The 14,772-nt window shown below is 35.9% G+C and overlaps 1 pseudogene; it reads right to left on the bottom strand.

Annotated features, from left to right (window-relative positions):
* LOC118801078 overlaps positions 1–14,772 on the bottom strand; it is a 44,146-nt pseudogene that overhangs the window by 20,635 nt on the left and 8,739 nt on the right.

The following is a 14,772-nucleotide window of genomic DNA, read 5'->3' as shown; positions in this document are numbered from 1 at the left end:
GACTCTGTGTTGCTGCATGTGTTCAGTACCTGAGTTCTGAGCCTTTTTCTTGTGTTATGGATCTGCATCTTTTCCTACCTGCCCATCTGTTGACCCCTGCCTACTATGACAATGAGTATCAGAATGCCCTTAATAAAGTCACTTAGCTCTTGCAACCTGCCTCAGCCCAGCAGCTCAGGACCTCATGCCTGCCCATTTCTAATGCATGTCAGTTCTCAGTGTGTTGTCTGTTTGCTAACTGTCTTAATATGTACAAAACCTTGATATGATGTTCTTACAAGATAATCCTTTGGCCTTTGTTTTAAAATCAAATAGTGGACTACAGTTTGGTTTTGGTGATGTTAATAGTTTTACTGAGTCTCTACTGCACACTGGTGGAGAAGCAGTGCAGCATCACACAGCAGATTGGACAGCAGCTGTAACACATATGAGCTTGAGTGAAGGATAAGTTTACATTTTATAGTCAGAACATCAATTTTGATTAACTAATGAACTCATTCTTTGCAAACTCAAGGTATTCCTGAAAAAAAGATGATTAACACTTTAACTTCCTTCCTGGTGTAAATTTGAAACCTCCAGTGATTTGATGGCTTTCTGGTTGGTTTATAGTAATACAGTAACAAAGAGATGATGGAGTTTTTGGACGCTGCATGTTGTCTGTGATGTTTATTGAAACTGATATAATTTTGTCCATGTTGAGAGATCCTGATTTCATGGGATTTAAATAGACTCGTATGGCCCACAAGCACTTGTAACGCCTGAGTCCATAAGCAGGTTTCTCTCTGTAAATTTAAAGCTACATATGATCTGTTACGTTTTGCGGTCTGGTTCTGGGTTTAGTTTAATGCAGCAATGGTACATTTTTTTTAGATTTAGATTTTAACCCTTTGTTTCCAAATAAACCTGCACAATGAAATAAGGAAATTACTATATCTACAGCATTTAATACAACCATCATGAATATATTTTTTAAAAAGGAGATAAAATTACAGACATGTATTTTTTAGTTCCCAGAAATCATTAGGCCTCCTCTAAAGGGCTAGAAACTCTGAGGTTTCCCCATGAATAAATTGGTACTTGGATCAAATCTAATTCCTGTCTCTCAATAAAGAACAGAACTTCAGAGAAGTTGTGGTTAGAAAAAATATTTATTTGTGTTAATTCCAGACATCAGCAAAAATAATAAAAATATAACTTTTATTACATTGATTTATTTCTTAAGCTACTTAAAACCAGTAATGTGATTATTATTGTGATGTCAACTGTTTTATAAAAGATCAAGAAATGTGTAACAATATATTAGGAATGAGAATATCAGCACATATGACCACATTGCATTTTGTCAACGAACATCAGTTTATGAATGTTTTAGTTTGGTTAGACATAGTAATAAGATAAAAAGTATATAAAAGTAAACAAGCTAAAGCACATTAAGTATAAAAACTCAACAAAAAATACATAATCATACAAAAAACAAACAACACCTGTCAATTTGCAAATCTACCATATCACTTTTTAATAAAGGTTCTCAACGGTTCTTTAGTAAATGCAACAGTTATGTATAAAACCTTGAACACTTGAAGAACTATTTGCAAGCATTAAGGATTCAATATAGCCCCAAAAAGGGTTCTTATATTCTTACAATGTCAAGCTTGTGACAATAGAAGAACCGTTCTTGGTGCTCCATAGAAACAATTCCAAAAAGGTTCTATACAGAACCACACACAACACCTTCTCCATCAGTCTGAAGAACCATTTCATCAAGCAAAGAACCCTTTAAGCATGCAAATGGATGAAAGCACCCTTGAAGAACCATCTTTATTAAGGGTGTAGTATGTTTATGATGATACTGTGTGACTGTCAGTGCTAATATGTTTTAAATTTAACATTGCTATGATAAACGCTCTGTATGCTGCTGTACGTGTACAGTGTATTATTACTCACAACAGAGAGTGTTAAACTCTATTCAACTCACTAAACTCAGAGGAAAAGAGAGATGAGACAAGACTGATGAGTCTTTTTTATAATAATATTATTTATGATTAAGAAATTAAACATTTTTAAATTGTGTAGTAATAACACTATAGTTTAGGAGGTGTGTAACTATCATAGACATATTTACAGGTTTGATAAAATTCTCGATTCTCAGATCAAGATTTAATTTGATTTCCAATGTTTTATGTACATATGTGTGTTGATTCCACAGAGCTGTAATTTTATACTTATATACTCATTTCAAAATAAATGATTGCAATGTAGCAAAATAATAATCTTATAAACATTATCTTATAAAACTGAGCAATGCGAAAATAGATGAGATCCAATTGAACAGCACATGAAAGACCGTCGACAGAAACAGAGGAGTGTATCGCCTGTACAGTTTTAGATTTTGGTGCACAAACACTAGTTTTTTAGATTTGTTTAACACTGCATTAAATCCATTACATCCTTTCACTAGATAATACACTCAGATATTATCATGAAAGACTCCAAGCAGAGTTCATATCTGATTTTTCCTAGACTTCCTAGTCAGTGTTAAAATGAAATTATAATCAGCAAATGAGAAAAGGTGACTCTTTTCATTCCATCAGTATAAAACTCTAGCAGATTGAACCAGGAGTTTCTGTAAATGGTTACTTTTCTGTACTGAAACAGCAGCAGCAGTTTTCTTCATAGACCTGCAAGAGAAAAGCACTTTATGAATTACATATTTGTGTATATTTGACAGTTGACGAAGCTTAGGTGTTATTCAATGTACATGTAAACTGTTGTTAAAACAATCCACTGCTCACAATGGAGTACACTCAATTTATCTGAAAAATAGAAGCAGATAAACCTGATGTGTGTATAATCTATTAGAGATCCATATTGTGTCTTTACAGTCTGAACGTTTCTGTACATCATGAGTGAAGAAGGAGGGCAGTTAAAATCCCCTCAGCACAATTCTGCAGAAATTTGTTTTGCAAAAAAATCACTTGTATTTTAAACACAATCAGCTTCCACCTTCACTTTCTGACTCACCTGGAGATTGAGTCTGTAATATAGCTCTGAAATCTTTTTAAGCCTAATGCAGTGTTTAAATTAAAGGAGAGCTCAGATCCTCCGAGAGAGACACAGAAACTATAATAATAAAATAGAAGAAAATCTAATTCCAATTTAATTTCCTTTATTACTTTTAACCTTTATCATTTGTCCTTAAAGCGCTTTGAGCTACCACTGGTATGAAAAGTGCACCATAAATAAATGTATTATTATTGTTGTTGTTGTTGTTGTTGTTGTTGTTGTTGTTATTATTATTATTATTATTATTATTATTGTTATTATTATTATAGGTTGTGCTAACTTCTTTTTATAAAAAAAAAACAACAAAATATATCACTTGACCAAAGGTGCCCAAACCTTTGCATACAACGGTTTCATGAACACTTCATATCACTGATGTAAATTTTATAACAATTAAAATGAGATGAAATGAAACTGTATACATTATACGACAGGTATAAAAATGAGATGTTTATAATCACTGTAATTTGCTGTCATTACATATTTTACTAGTGTTATGTAAACTTTTTACTTCTGTAAAATGCAAAATCATTCTACTTTTCCTTTTAAATAACTTTTTTAAATTTGCCTTTAGAGTTTGTATTTTTTGTTTTAAAAGTGTGAGTAAAGCACATAACTCGGTCCCAACATAGTATCTGTTTTTAAAACTAAAATTTAGATATTAATTTATTTCATGATGTTGAATGACTGAGGAACAGCTAATGCTTTGTGTTAACAAAGTCAGTCTTTTATGATCTTTTGAATAAAAAAAATGTATATTAGGTAATTCATACCTTCTCTGTGGTGTTTCAAGTTTTTCATCTTAATTTGGGAATAAGTCACATCATTTGGTCTCTTCACTGCTTCATCTGATACAGATATAATTTAGATTATATCAAAGACAATTAAAGAGAAGAATATATTTCTGTTATTGTAGAGATGCAGTTCTTACTGTTTCCTTTGAGCTTCACAATCTGTGCGTAAGTTACATCACTGGGCTGAGCTGCAGAATCATCTGGAACAGAAGAAGTTACTCATCAGAGACGCCACTGTGTTCATCATCACATCATCAAAGATATCTCACTTAAAAACAAGTATTAATGAACAACAGGAAATATAGTTGTGTTCCTGTTATATATGAAATCAATAATCCATGAATGTAATCACTGCCTATTACAAAGCAAATAAGATCTTTTAGTGAAACAGTGTAACTGTTGTGAAAGCTAAATGCTAGTGATTATGTTGGTAATGTAAACTGATCAGCCTGCAGTGGTGGGTTTTCTTGAGAGAGACCCCCAGACACTGAGAGACTCTGGCTTTCATTGGTTTTCTGCTCATTTCCAGTAGAGGGAGACAGAGATCCTGCAGCTCCACAGTGAAAGTAAAGCTTAGATGCTGTTTCACTTACATGCATTTGCTGAAGCAAAAATACATCTTTGAATAAGAGATATAAACTATATTTTTATATCAGCTACAGTACAAACAGCACAGCTCACAGAAATCTGTCTTTAGTCAGCTGCATAAACTGATACAGGACAGAAACAAACAAAGTGTGTTTTCAACCTTTGTTCTTCTTGCAACAGCAAATCAGGCCCAGTATGAGGAACAAGGTAAAAGTAAGTCCCACTGCCACTCCTACTATTTTAAATCCAAATCCAGATCCAGATCCAGAAACTGAAACTGGAGAAAGAAACAGTGAATTTGTATTTACAGTGTGTGAACTGTAGAGTTACAGAATGAATCAAGTAACATAAAACTGTGTCCTCACCTCTGACTGAGAGCCAGCTCTTTGGTGACTCTCCTTTCTCTGGGTGTTTACAGTGGTAGAGACCTTCATCTGACTTTGAGACAGTACGGATGATCATCTCTCCTGTAGTCTGGGTCTGGAGCAGTGATCCATCTTTATAGAAATCAGCTGTGAGGTTTGAGGGCTTTGTGGAGCGAAATAAACAGCGGAGAGTCAGAGAATCTCCCTCAGTCACAGGATGGACAGGACTGTCCAGAATCACATCACCATCTGTAGGAGAGAGTAACTAACCTGAAGTAACCTGAAGTAACGCCTTCTTAGGTTTACATTTTAACTAGAAATTGCAGTTCAGAGTAGGGGGTCAGTTTTTTTATTTAGATGCTGGAAATTTACTAAGAATCAAAAGGAAACACTAAACAAATTTTGTTTTAAAGAAACGATTAAACGCAAATCTGATGGGATGCAATGTATCTTATTAGATATTTTATCACTAAAGTACATTAATAAGTACATTCATATAAACCCATTACTCAGGTAATGATTGTACACATGATTTTTTATAGAAGGTTTAATTATGTAATGCCTTTCTTAGATTAAAATTACTATACAAGGTAAAAAAAAACAAAATATAATACAGACACAGTGAGATATTTAACAGATGTAGTGGAAACTTTAAAGTCAAATAACACTTTAATCAATTTGTTCTGGAAGTGTGGAATTCTTGAGCAAAAAGATGTTTTTGGTCTGCTAAGCTAAGCTAAAGATAAGCTAGTGGACTCACAGATGCATTGAGGAAAGTTATTTCACAGGCTGGGAGCAGTGACACTAAATGTTATAAAATACACAAATAAAAATGATCTTAATTCATTTTAGTTATTGCTTGATGAAGCAAAAATGAGCAGCCAGTTAGCAACCAGCTACTGGCTTATTAAGACTTAATAAGAGCTCTATATGCACATTATAAAATCCTTATCTACTGAAGTATCACCTGGTATGAAAGTGTTTCATTTTTAAGTAATTAATTCAGTAATTAAATAGCTTTAAAAAATCTCTGTATTCCTCTATATTGGACCCCTATGTAATGGAGACTCACTGTGCACTGTGATGTTGAGAGGATCACTTCCTCCTCCAGATTCAGACTGACACCAGTAAACTCCAGTGAGGGATGTGTAGAGGGAGCTGATGTTGCATGTAGATCCTGTAACTGATGAACAATCTGACACCTCCCTACTGTGTGTGTATCGTCTCACTCTCCATCCAGTAGAGTCACTCTGTCCCTCACAGCTCAGTGAGAGAGAGCCAGCACTAAAGTGTTGAGTTCTGCTGGGACTGATGATCAGAGAGGCTGGAGGAGATGAACCTGAACATGCACACAAGATACACATGTAGCATGTTGATCAATACTAATGCTAAACAAATATACTGTTCACTAAAAGAATGGTTTTGATGAATATGACATATATATAAACAACCTAACTCATTTCTATATTTCCTCACCAGTGATCCATAGTGTCTGTGGAGTGCTGTACTGTGTCTGATAGGCTGGTTCTCCTCTCTCTGCTCTGCACACATAAACTCCTGTGTGATTTAGAGCAGCAGGACTGAGAGTGTAGGAGCCTCCAGCTTCTCTTCTGCTGTCTGACAGGAGCTCTACATGATACAGAACATTGCCATGAACGTCTCTTATTTGTTGTAAGCCTTGTCTGTAGAGAACAGCTCTGTACCAGCTGAATGTCCAGCCTGTAGAGGAGCCTGTAACCTCACAGCTTAGAGTCACTGAGTCTCCTTCAGTCAGCCAGCTCTGTGGAGACACACTCAATACTGCCTGAGCTACATCTGACAGAGAGAACATGGAGAATATAATAGACTAAATCAAGTTTATACACAGTGATAAGATCATTACATACAGTATAATTAATGAGAATATTAAAACAAATCCACAGACTCACCAGACACAGTCAGTGTAACAGCATCACTGATCTCTGAGCTCTGAGAGTCATGTTTTCTTTCTCCTCTGCAGGTGTATTTACCACCGTTAGACTCTGTAACAGAGCTGATTGTCAACTCCTGTGTTCTTCTGTTTGAGGACAAACGGTCATCTTTATACCAGCTGTAAGTCCACTCAGTGTCTCCTCCTGCCTGTATGTCACATCTCAGAGTGACCGCCTCTCCTTTAAACACCTGTTTATCAGGCTTTATGGACACCACAGCTTTAGTGCTGTCTGTAACAAAATCACAGTTCCCAGCACTGTTATTAAAATAGGTGGAAATGTTCTCATATTAATTAGTAATTTTCTCATTATCTAATGCACAGTACTGTGCAAAGCTCAGAGACCATGACTTATTTCTTTTTTAAGTTATTCATCTTTCAGCATCAGGAAAAAAGAAACATGGATTTAACAGAAGAATCAACAGCTAAGTATAATATTACAATATTTCAGTATTTAGAGTCTTTTGTGTTTCATGTTTCCAGGAAAGTTGCTTTGAGTTTTCCAAAGAAATCCGCAGGTTTGCTCCTTCAAAGTTCTAAAAGTGAGAGTTAGTTGCATTTTCTTCTTCTCATAATTCAAGTAATCCTCAAAAAATTCAGTGATGTTGAGGTCTGGACTCTGAAGTGACCAGCTCACTGTTCTCAAAACACTAGTCTTCCTAATCTTCTCAGCAGTGTGCTTGAGGTTGTTATCTTGCTGTAGAGCTAATCTCTTCCCAATGAAATGGTTTTCCAAGATTACAGCAGTATGTAATAAAATTAGCTTGTATCTATCAGCATTCATGATATCAAAAACAGTTCACCAACTCCAGATTGTGTTTTGCATTCCCAGATGTGCACTGATCCTCCACCACTGCATTTGGTCACACCTGGCAGGTTTGGGTAAATTAAAATGAATACTGGTGTGATTACTCTGTTAGTGTGATTTGTTACAAAACAAGTGAGAACACTGCCATTCAAACCCTGGTGCAGGTCCTCAGAGGAGGTCTGTTTCAGTTCACTTCTAAACAAACCATAAAGCAGTCTGTTTAAAATATGAACGCAAAACAGACCAAACACAGCATAAACCTCTTAAAATTCTTTTCTGCAAAATTTCTTTGGTATGACAACACATGACTTTCTGGTGCTATTTTGAGACATGGCCATGTTTTGTCATCTTATCACAGAAACAGATTTGAAACCATGAAAATACTCCATATACACATAAATCATTATGTATTAATGCATCAAGTTTTCAATGTTTTCTAAAAGCAGTGAGACACTTGCGAGCATATGCTATAATGATGTTACTCTGCTTCACGTCTTGGGAAAACTGTGATAATGTACAGCCTCCTGTAGTAGATTTCTTTAGAACATCACAGGACATTCATAAAACCCACAGGCTTGATTAGATAATAGTACAAGTTTGTTGGATATTACTGCAATTATTTTCTCCAAATGCATGTCATGAAATCTTAATAATCAGTAACTTTTGTTGACATTTTATGGTTTAATTTCAAATATGTCAGTGTGCACAGTAAGTTAACAGAACTAAAAAGAAACAATGTATCTTCTGCTTTGATTTGAACCAAACTGCTACATAAACTGACCCTCAGATTTATGATGACTTTAAATAGATGTATCTGTAATATTAATTATTTAGTCCTATCTATGCTGTTAACCCTCAGAACTACAAAATATCACTCAGTGAAAATCTCTTACTCACCAGTAACGTTTACCCAGAGTGTATCACTGTAGTGTGTGTAGTAGACTGGGTTTCCTCTGCCAGCTCTGCACCAGTACTGACCTCCATCAGAGAGACTAACTGAGCTGATGGTGTAGACGTTGGTGATGGTCTCCTTCTCAGAATTCTGTGTGTGTTTGGACCAGTAAAACGTCCATCCAGCAGACTGAGGGAGGTTACAGTACAGAGTCACTGTGTTTCCTGTCAGGGCAGCTCCTTCATGATTTGAGGTGATTGTAGGTCTGACTTTTACTGTTGATAAAGAACAAAGTTCAGCTCACAGAATTCAGCCAATCACACACACACACACATCATCTAAACAGCTTATCCTTCTGGGTCGCAGTGGGGTGGTGGAGCCTATCTCAGCTGTCACTGGGCAGAAGGCAGGATACACCCTGGACAGATTTTAGCCAATCAGCTTTATGTTATTTAGTAATGCAACTTTCATGTTTAATGTAACAAGAATGTAACCTCTCCTGCAAGACTGAAATGTCTCTAATGCAGTACACAGATGAAGTTTTAAGATCACCCACACATGACAACTGAACACTCTTATTTTAGTCATCGTTACAGAGGAAACAGATTGACAGTGTGATTAACACACCTTCATGCATCCAATCACAATTGTGTCTAAATGTTCATTCCTCCATCAAATAAAAATATATATATATATTTGCTTATTAAACAATGAAGCTGCTGGTGTTCTCAGAACTACGGATTGCTAATTCATCTGTTAATTAAAATTATCATAATGATTCTAAAGATCTGAGACTTGGTGATCACTAACCAAAGTCAGATTGGAAAATGTCCTGACCCCATAATTTTTATGTTTAATGTTTTTCTTTGGACAGTGCCGACATACTGATTCATTAAATGGAGGGAAGTTACACCTCAAGTTTCAGAAAATTACACTCTAGAACACAGGCTCTGTTATAAAGTGTTACTTAAATTTGTTACATAGCGTTAAAAGACCTTTTTTCTAAGAGTACACTCAGCCTAGACCAGAGGTCTTCAAATCTGGACCTTGAATCTAATTCCAGTCCTGGATTTTGTTATTGTTAGTAGGTATGACACTTGGTGGTCAATCAGTGGCATCAACAGTTCAGTTAACTACCAGTTATTACAAAATCCAGGAAAACACACTCACTTAAATGTCTGGATTTAAAGACTTCTGGTGTAGATGGAAGCAAGAGACTTTCATGTGTGCTGAAAGTACATTTACCAACACAATAATATTATTTAAACTCTCAGGATCAGGTGCCTCTTTCACTAAAGCAGTTTGGCAACATTTTGCTGCAGGTTCAAAAATATTACACTTGTAATTGATTGGGAACAGAAGAAGGAAGCAGCTTTGATTTGCTGAGCTCTGGCCACATTCTAACACATTTTATTTTTTGACAAATTTTAAAAATATATGTCAGCAAGACAAATAAGGTTTATACGAGCGATCTTTACATATCTGATACAAAATGAAAATGTAAATTCTGTGCTGTCACTGTACTGGGCTTGCAAGCTCAAGTGAATGTTTTTAAGTTGCTTTTGCGTTCTGCGTGGATGGATAGTTTTTTTTGCTGTTGGGTGGATGAGGACTTTAAAAAAATATAATACCTGTGGACAAACAAGGATTGAACTTTTGAAAACTCTTTTAAAAACTCTCAAAAGGAATGGAAGCTGGATTAAAGGCAAAGTGTGGAAACTTTTTCTGCAGTTTTCCCAAAACAGAAAAATTAATAACTGACAACCTATGATATGACCATTTTGAGTGGAAATAAGGTAAATGAAGAGTGGTCTCTGACTCAGGCTTCTGACTTAGGCTTCTGAGATTCTGTGTGTTTTTGAAGACAAACTTGCTACGTTTACTGCAAGATGTTGTTTTATAGTAGTAATGCACCTCTACACTTTAAACTCTGAATGATGGTATAATAAAGTAAGAAATATGCCACACTCACCTGATACAGTCAGTGTAACAGCTTCACTGGTGTGTGTGTATATTCGGTCTGTTGACTGTGTTCCCTTACAGGTATAAACACCTGCATGAGACTGATCAACATTAGAGATTTCATATTTCTTGCTTTTAGCATCTCTGAGAAGATTATTATTCTTATACCATTCATAATTCCAGTGATCTCCACTTTCTATTTCACATGTCAGAGTGACTCTCTCTCTGATGAACACATGATCAGCTGGCTGGACTTTCACTGTAGCTTTTGGTCTCTCTGTTCAAAGATATACAAGAAATACATTTAAAACTTACACTCTCTCTGAACATGCATGACAATATGTCACCAGTGTTTATGATATAAGCTGCATGAACACACTGATACTTCAAAGATCAATTTTAAAGAGAAATTTGTTCTCCTTTGTTACTTCTTAATTATTTAGATTAGGATGATATTTTCATAGTACCAATGCACTTTTGCACATTTAACTGCTTAAGCTACACTATAGCAGGTGTTCCATCCACCCGTTTTTTGCTCAAAGTTCTGAAATGCCTAATAAAAGCTCATTTGATAGTGACTCTGCGCAATGTGCTCCACAACTGTCTGGTACATTTGTGTTCCCAGATGCAAGGTCGACATTGCCGAGTGGCACAGCCTCATTAGGTTGGGCACTGCTTGTCTCGCCTGGAGTCTCTAAGCTGCAAAAAACACGGCCATAAAAAGATGGCAAATGGCTGTAAAGATAATTCTACTTGAGGCAAAAACGAAGTTAAATCTCTCCATCTTGCTTATTTCAGGGCAGCCCAGTGAAGTGATGGTAGCCTATGTGATCTTTCTTTGCATAACTGCAGTGGAAGGAAAAATTACTTGCAATGTGCATTTTTCTTCTGCCAATATTTTGTAAATTTGTATAAAATTTGTGAAACGTTTGAATGGAAAACTGGCCGATGTAAGTTTTAGGGATTTGGAGACCTCTCTGGTGGAAATCTGTAATTGCACCCAATGCGAGTAATAAGATTTGTAAATCGTTGTTGTGCTTGGACCCCCGAGCGGATGAATGTGGTGGTACCGAGCATGTTCAGAGAGTACACAAAGAAAACTCAGTCAAAACTTGGTGAAGGACATGTCTTCTGAGGATGTAAGGGAATTATTCACTGTTGTCATCATATCTTCATCTGTTGATTTTGCATTTGAAACCTAAATATCGAGCCAGGCCTTCTGTTAGAGTCTGTGCTTGTTATGTTAGTATGCAAAGACATATGATGTGGTCAGAAAAACCCTCACAAAATCTAAACCGACGCCTCTGACTTTTAAATTTATTATTTCAGGCTTTACAGAGCAGCTTGCATCACTGCACACACACCGTATTTTCCTGCTACTTCTTTCAAATTGAACAAAATATCTTACAAACCCAGTTCCAGAAACTAGCGATGAGCTGTTTTCATTTGAAAATGGTTTAAAACAATTTAATGTTTTACCTTATGAACTTCATTATTTCATAAATATGGACTCATTCAAAATTTGACGCTTGCCACACAGTCCAAAAAAGTTGGGACAGGAGCAAGATTCCCTCTGTGTTACATCACCTTTCATTTTAATAGCACATAATGAATGTTTGGTGACTGAAGGCACGAAAGGATCCAGTTTTGAAAGTGGAATTTTTTTTTGCCAGAAAGTCGCCACACTCACCTGATACAGTCAGTGTAACAGCTTCACTGGTGTGTGTGTATATTCGGTCTGTTGACTGTGTTCCCTTACAGGCATAAACACCTGCATGAGACTGATCAACATTAGAGATTTCATATTCCTTCCTTTGAGCATCTCTGAGAAGATTATTATTCTTATACCATTCATAATTCCAGTCATCTCCACTTTCTATTTCACATGTCAGAGTGACTCTCTCTCTGATGAACACATGATCAGCTGGCTGGACTTTCACTGTAGCTTTTGTTCTCTCTGTTCAAAGATGACAACTACCTTTTTAATGTATATACATATACTATATACATTTGTGAAATTATTTTAAAACCTTTTAGAATAATGTGGAATAATTTTAGAATATTTTTCACAGTCATTTAAATCAAGTCATCTGTAAAAGAGAAAGCAGAGAACATGACGTACCTCTCACCGTAATCCTGATGGGATCACTGTCCTCTGTATAATAGCCTCTCCAGCGAGCTGCACACTGGTAATCTTCTTCTCCTGGATCAGACTCTGTAACACTGATTGTGTTCAGCTGATTTTCTAAATACTGAGAGTCTTTCTTCCAGACAATCTCCCATCCAGTACCCTGCAGCAGCTCACAGCTCAGAGTAACTGTGTCTCCAGTATAGACTGAGCTCTGAGGATCCACTCTCACAGTTGGTTTGGGTTTTTCTGTTGATATAAAATAATGAAGTCAGCAGAGCTGCTTTTCTCATAGATTATCGTTCTAATCACGTGCTTCGAGACTAATGAGTTTAATGTTTCTGTGTTCTATGAATGTGTTTGTTTATTCAGGCTGCACTTTAACTTCTGACTTTTTCTCTTCTTTAAGAACGCTTTTTCACCTTTGATCTACTATGTATTTACAACATTAGCTTAAATTACAATTTGCACTTGTTCTAAATACTAAATGAAGGTGTTATCACTTATGATTTTACTTATATTGACCTCTTGTCTACAGGATATTGCAGAAATGAGATCTGCTTCACAAGTTTCAAGCATAACTAAATATCAACATAAACATTAATGTTTAGGTAAATTTATTGGAAGAAGGTGCATTAATTGTACTGATAAGTAGAATCTCAGTGGAACAGGAATTTCCTGAGCACTTGGTTTCATTTTTACAAATATGACATTTCTTCAATAGCTTTAGAAAGTCTGGCGCAAAATGCAAATATGTGTAATATCATCATTTGCAATCTAAACCGTCAATTGCTAATTTGTTTTTTTCTGAAAATTAATGTAGAAAACACTTATTTCTGTGGACTGTTTTAACCGCTATTAACCAAGTGAATGTTTGCAAAAACATTGCACGTGGTGATCATCAGGGTCCAAGCACTTCATGCCTTACCGAGCCAGTATAGGCCTTTCAGCAGATAGATCACCAATGATGGGCAGAGTTATTAGAATGGCCTTTATTTATAGTAACTGTTGAAGAAAGATCTCAACAGTAGATGTGTGACAAATAGATGTGTGACAAACTTTGGATACACCATTTGACCTTGTATAGTAAGCAATATGTTATATTGGAAAGCAAACTGGAAAGCAGTACAATTTTTCAACATGACTTGTTTGAGTTGAGTTGTTGAACTCAATGAACTGATTTATTCTATATTAAAGGTACGTAATCCTGGTCCTGGAGAGCTACCACCCTGTAGAGTTTATCTCCAGTCACAGCGGAGAAATTTCTCATTTTTTATTTCAAATCATGCCTTTAATTGTAATGTGAATGTAATTGTAAGGAAACACTGTATTCCTTGAAGTTACAGGGTAGCTAATATAGGTTATGATTTTAGTCCTACAGTTAAGGTGGACTGCTAGCTATCACATTCTAGTAAATTAAGTTAATCGCTTATAATAGGATCCTGCAACTGGTGGCTAATGCAAGGAAGCAGCATCTAGCTATGCTACAAATAATGATGTAATAAACCTTCTTAAAAGCACTGTTAACAAATCTAGAAATGCATATATTACTTGCTCAGAGTTTTGTTGGGTCTTGGAGCTGCAGGAGAGCAGTCACTGCACTGGAACATGAGTAGTGGATGTACACATATTGCTGACATTGACTCTGACGTGTTGCTAAGAGCAAATATAGATGGAGGCACAAGGCTCTCACACATGTGCTTAATGTTTACCAACACAATAATATTAATTAAACTCTCAGGATCAGATGCTTCTTTCATTACAGCAATTTAAGATTTTCCCTCCCAAGTTGTAAATTTGATGTTTGTTTTGATGGAACCGAAGGAGAAAGCAGCTTGCAAACACAATTCATTAATAAAGTACATAAAAATCTGTTCATCAAAAGAAATAAGATTGGTCTGGGATAATTCAATCCAAAGGTTAAGGTTTACCTGGACTGAAGCCCAGGGTCCCCAAGTAATTCAGGGCCTCTGATTATTATTTTTCCCTACCCAGACTGATAACAGGCCTACTCAATCAAATGATGGAAAGAATATTTATTAAGTTGACTTTTTCACGTAATGAAATTTTATTTGATTTCTCTGATTGATGTCACTGTATTATAGCCAATCAAATCATTACACTCTAAACCAGCTTCCTATTCAAATATTTCCGTTCCGCCTTAAATGGTGCGGCAGTTGCAGGCATCAGAATGCAGTTGCAG

This window comes from Colossoma macropomum, unplaced genomic scaffold, assembly GCF_904425465.1.
Source record: "Colossoma macropomum unplaced genomic scaffold, Colossoma_macropomum, whole genome shotgun sequence".
Classification (NCBI taxonomy): domain Eukaryota; kingdom Metazoa; phylum Chordata; class Actinopteri; order Characiformes; family Serrasalmidae; genus Colossoma; species Colossoma macropomum.
This window is presented reverse-complemented; position numbering and strand designations above follow the sequence as displayed.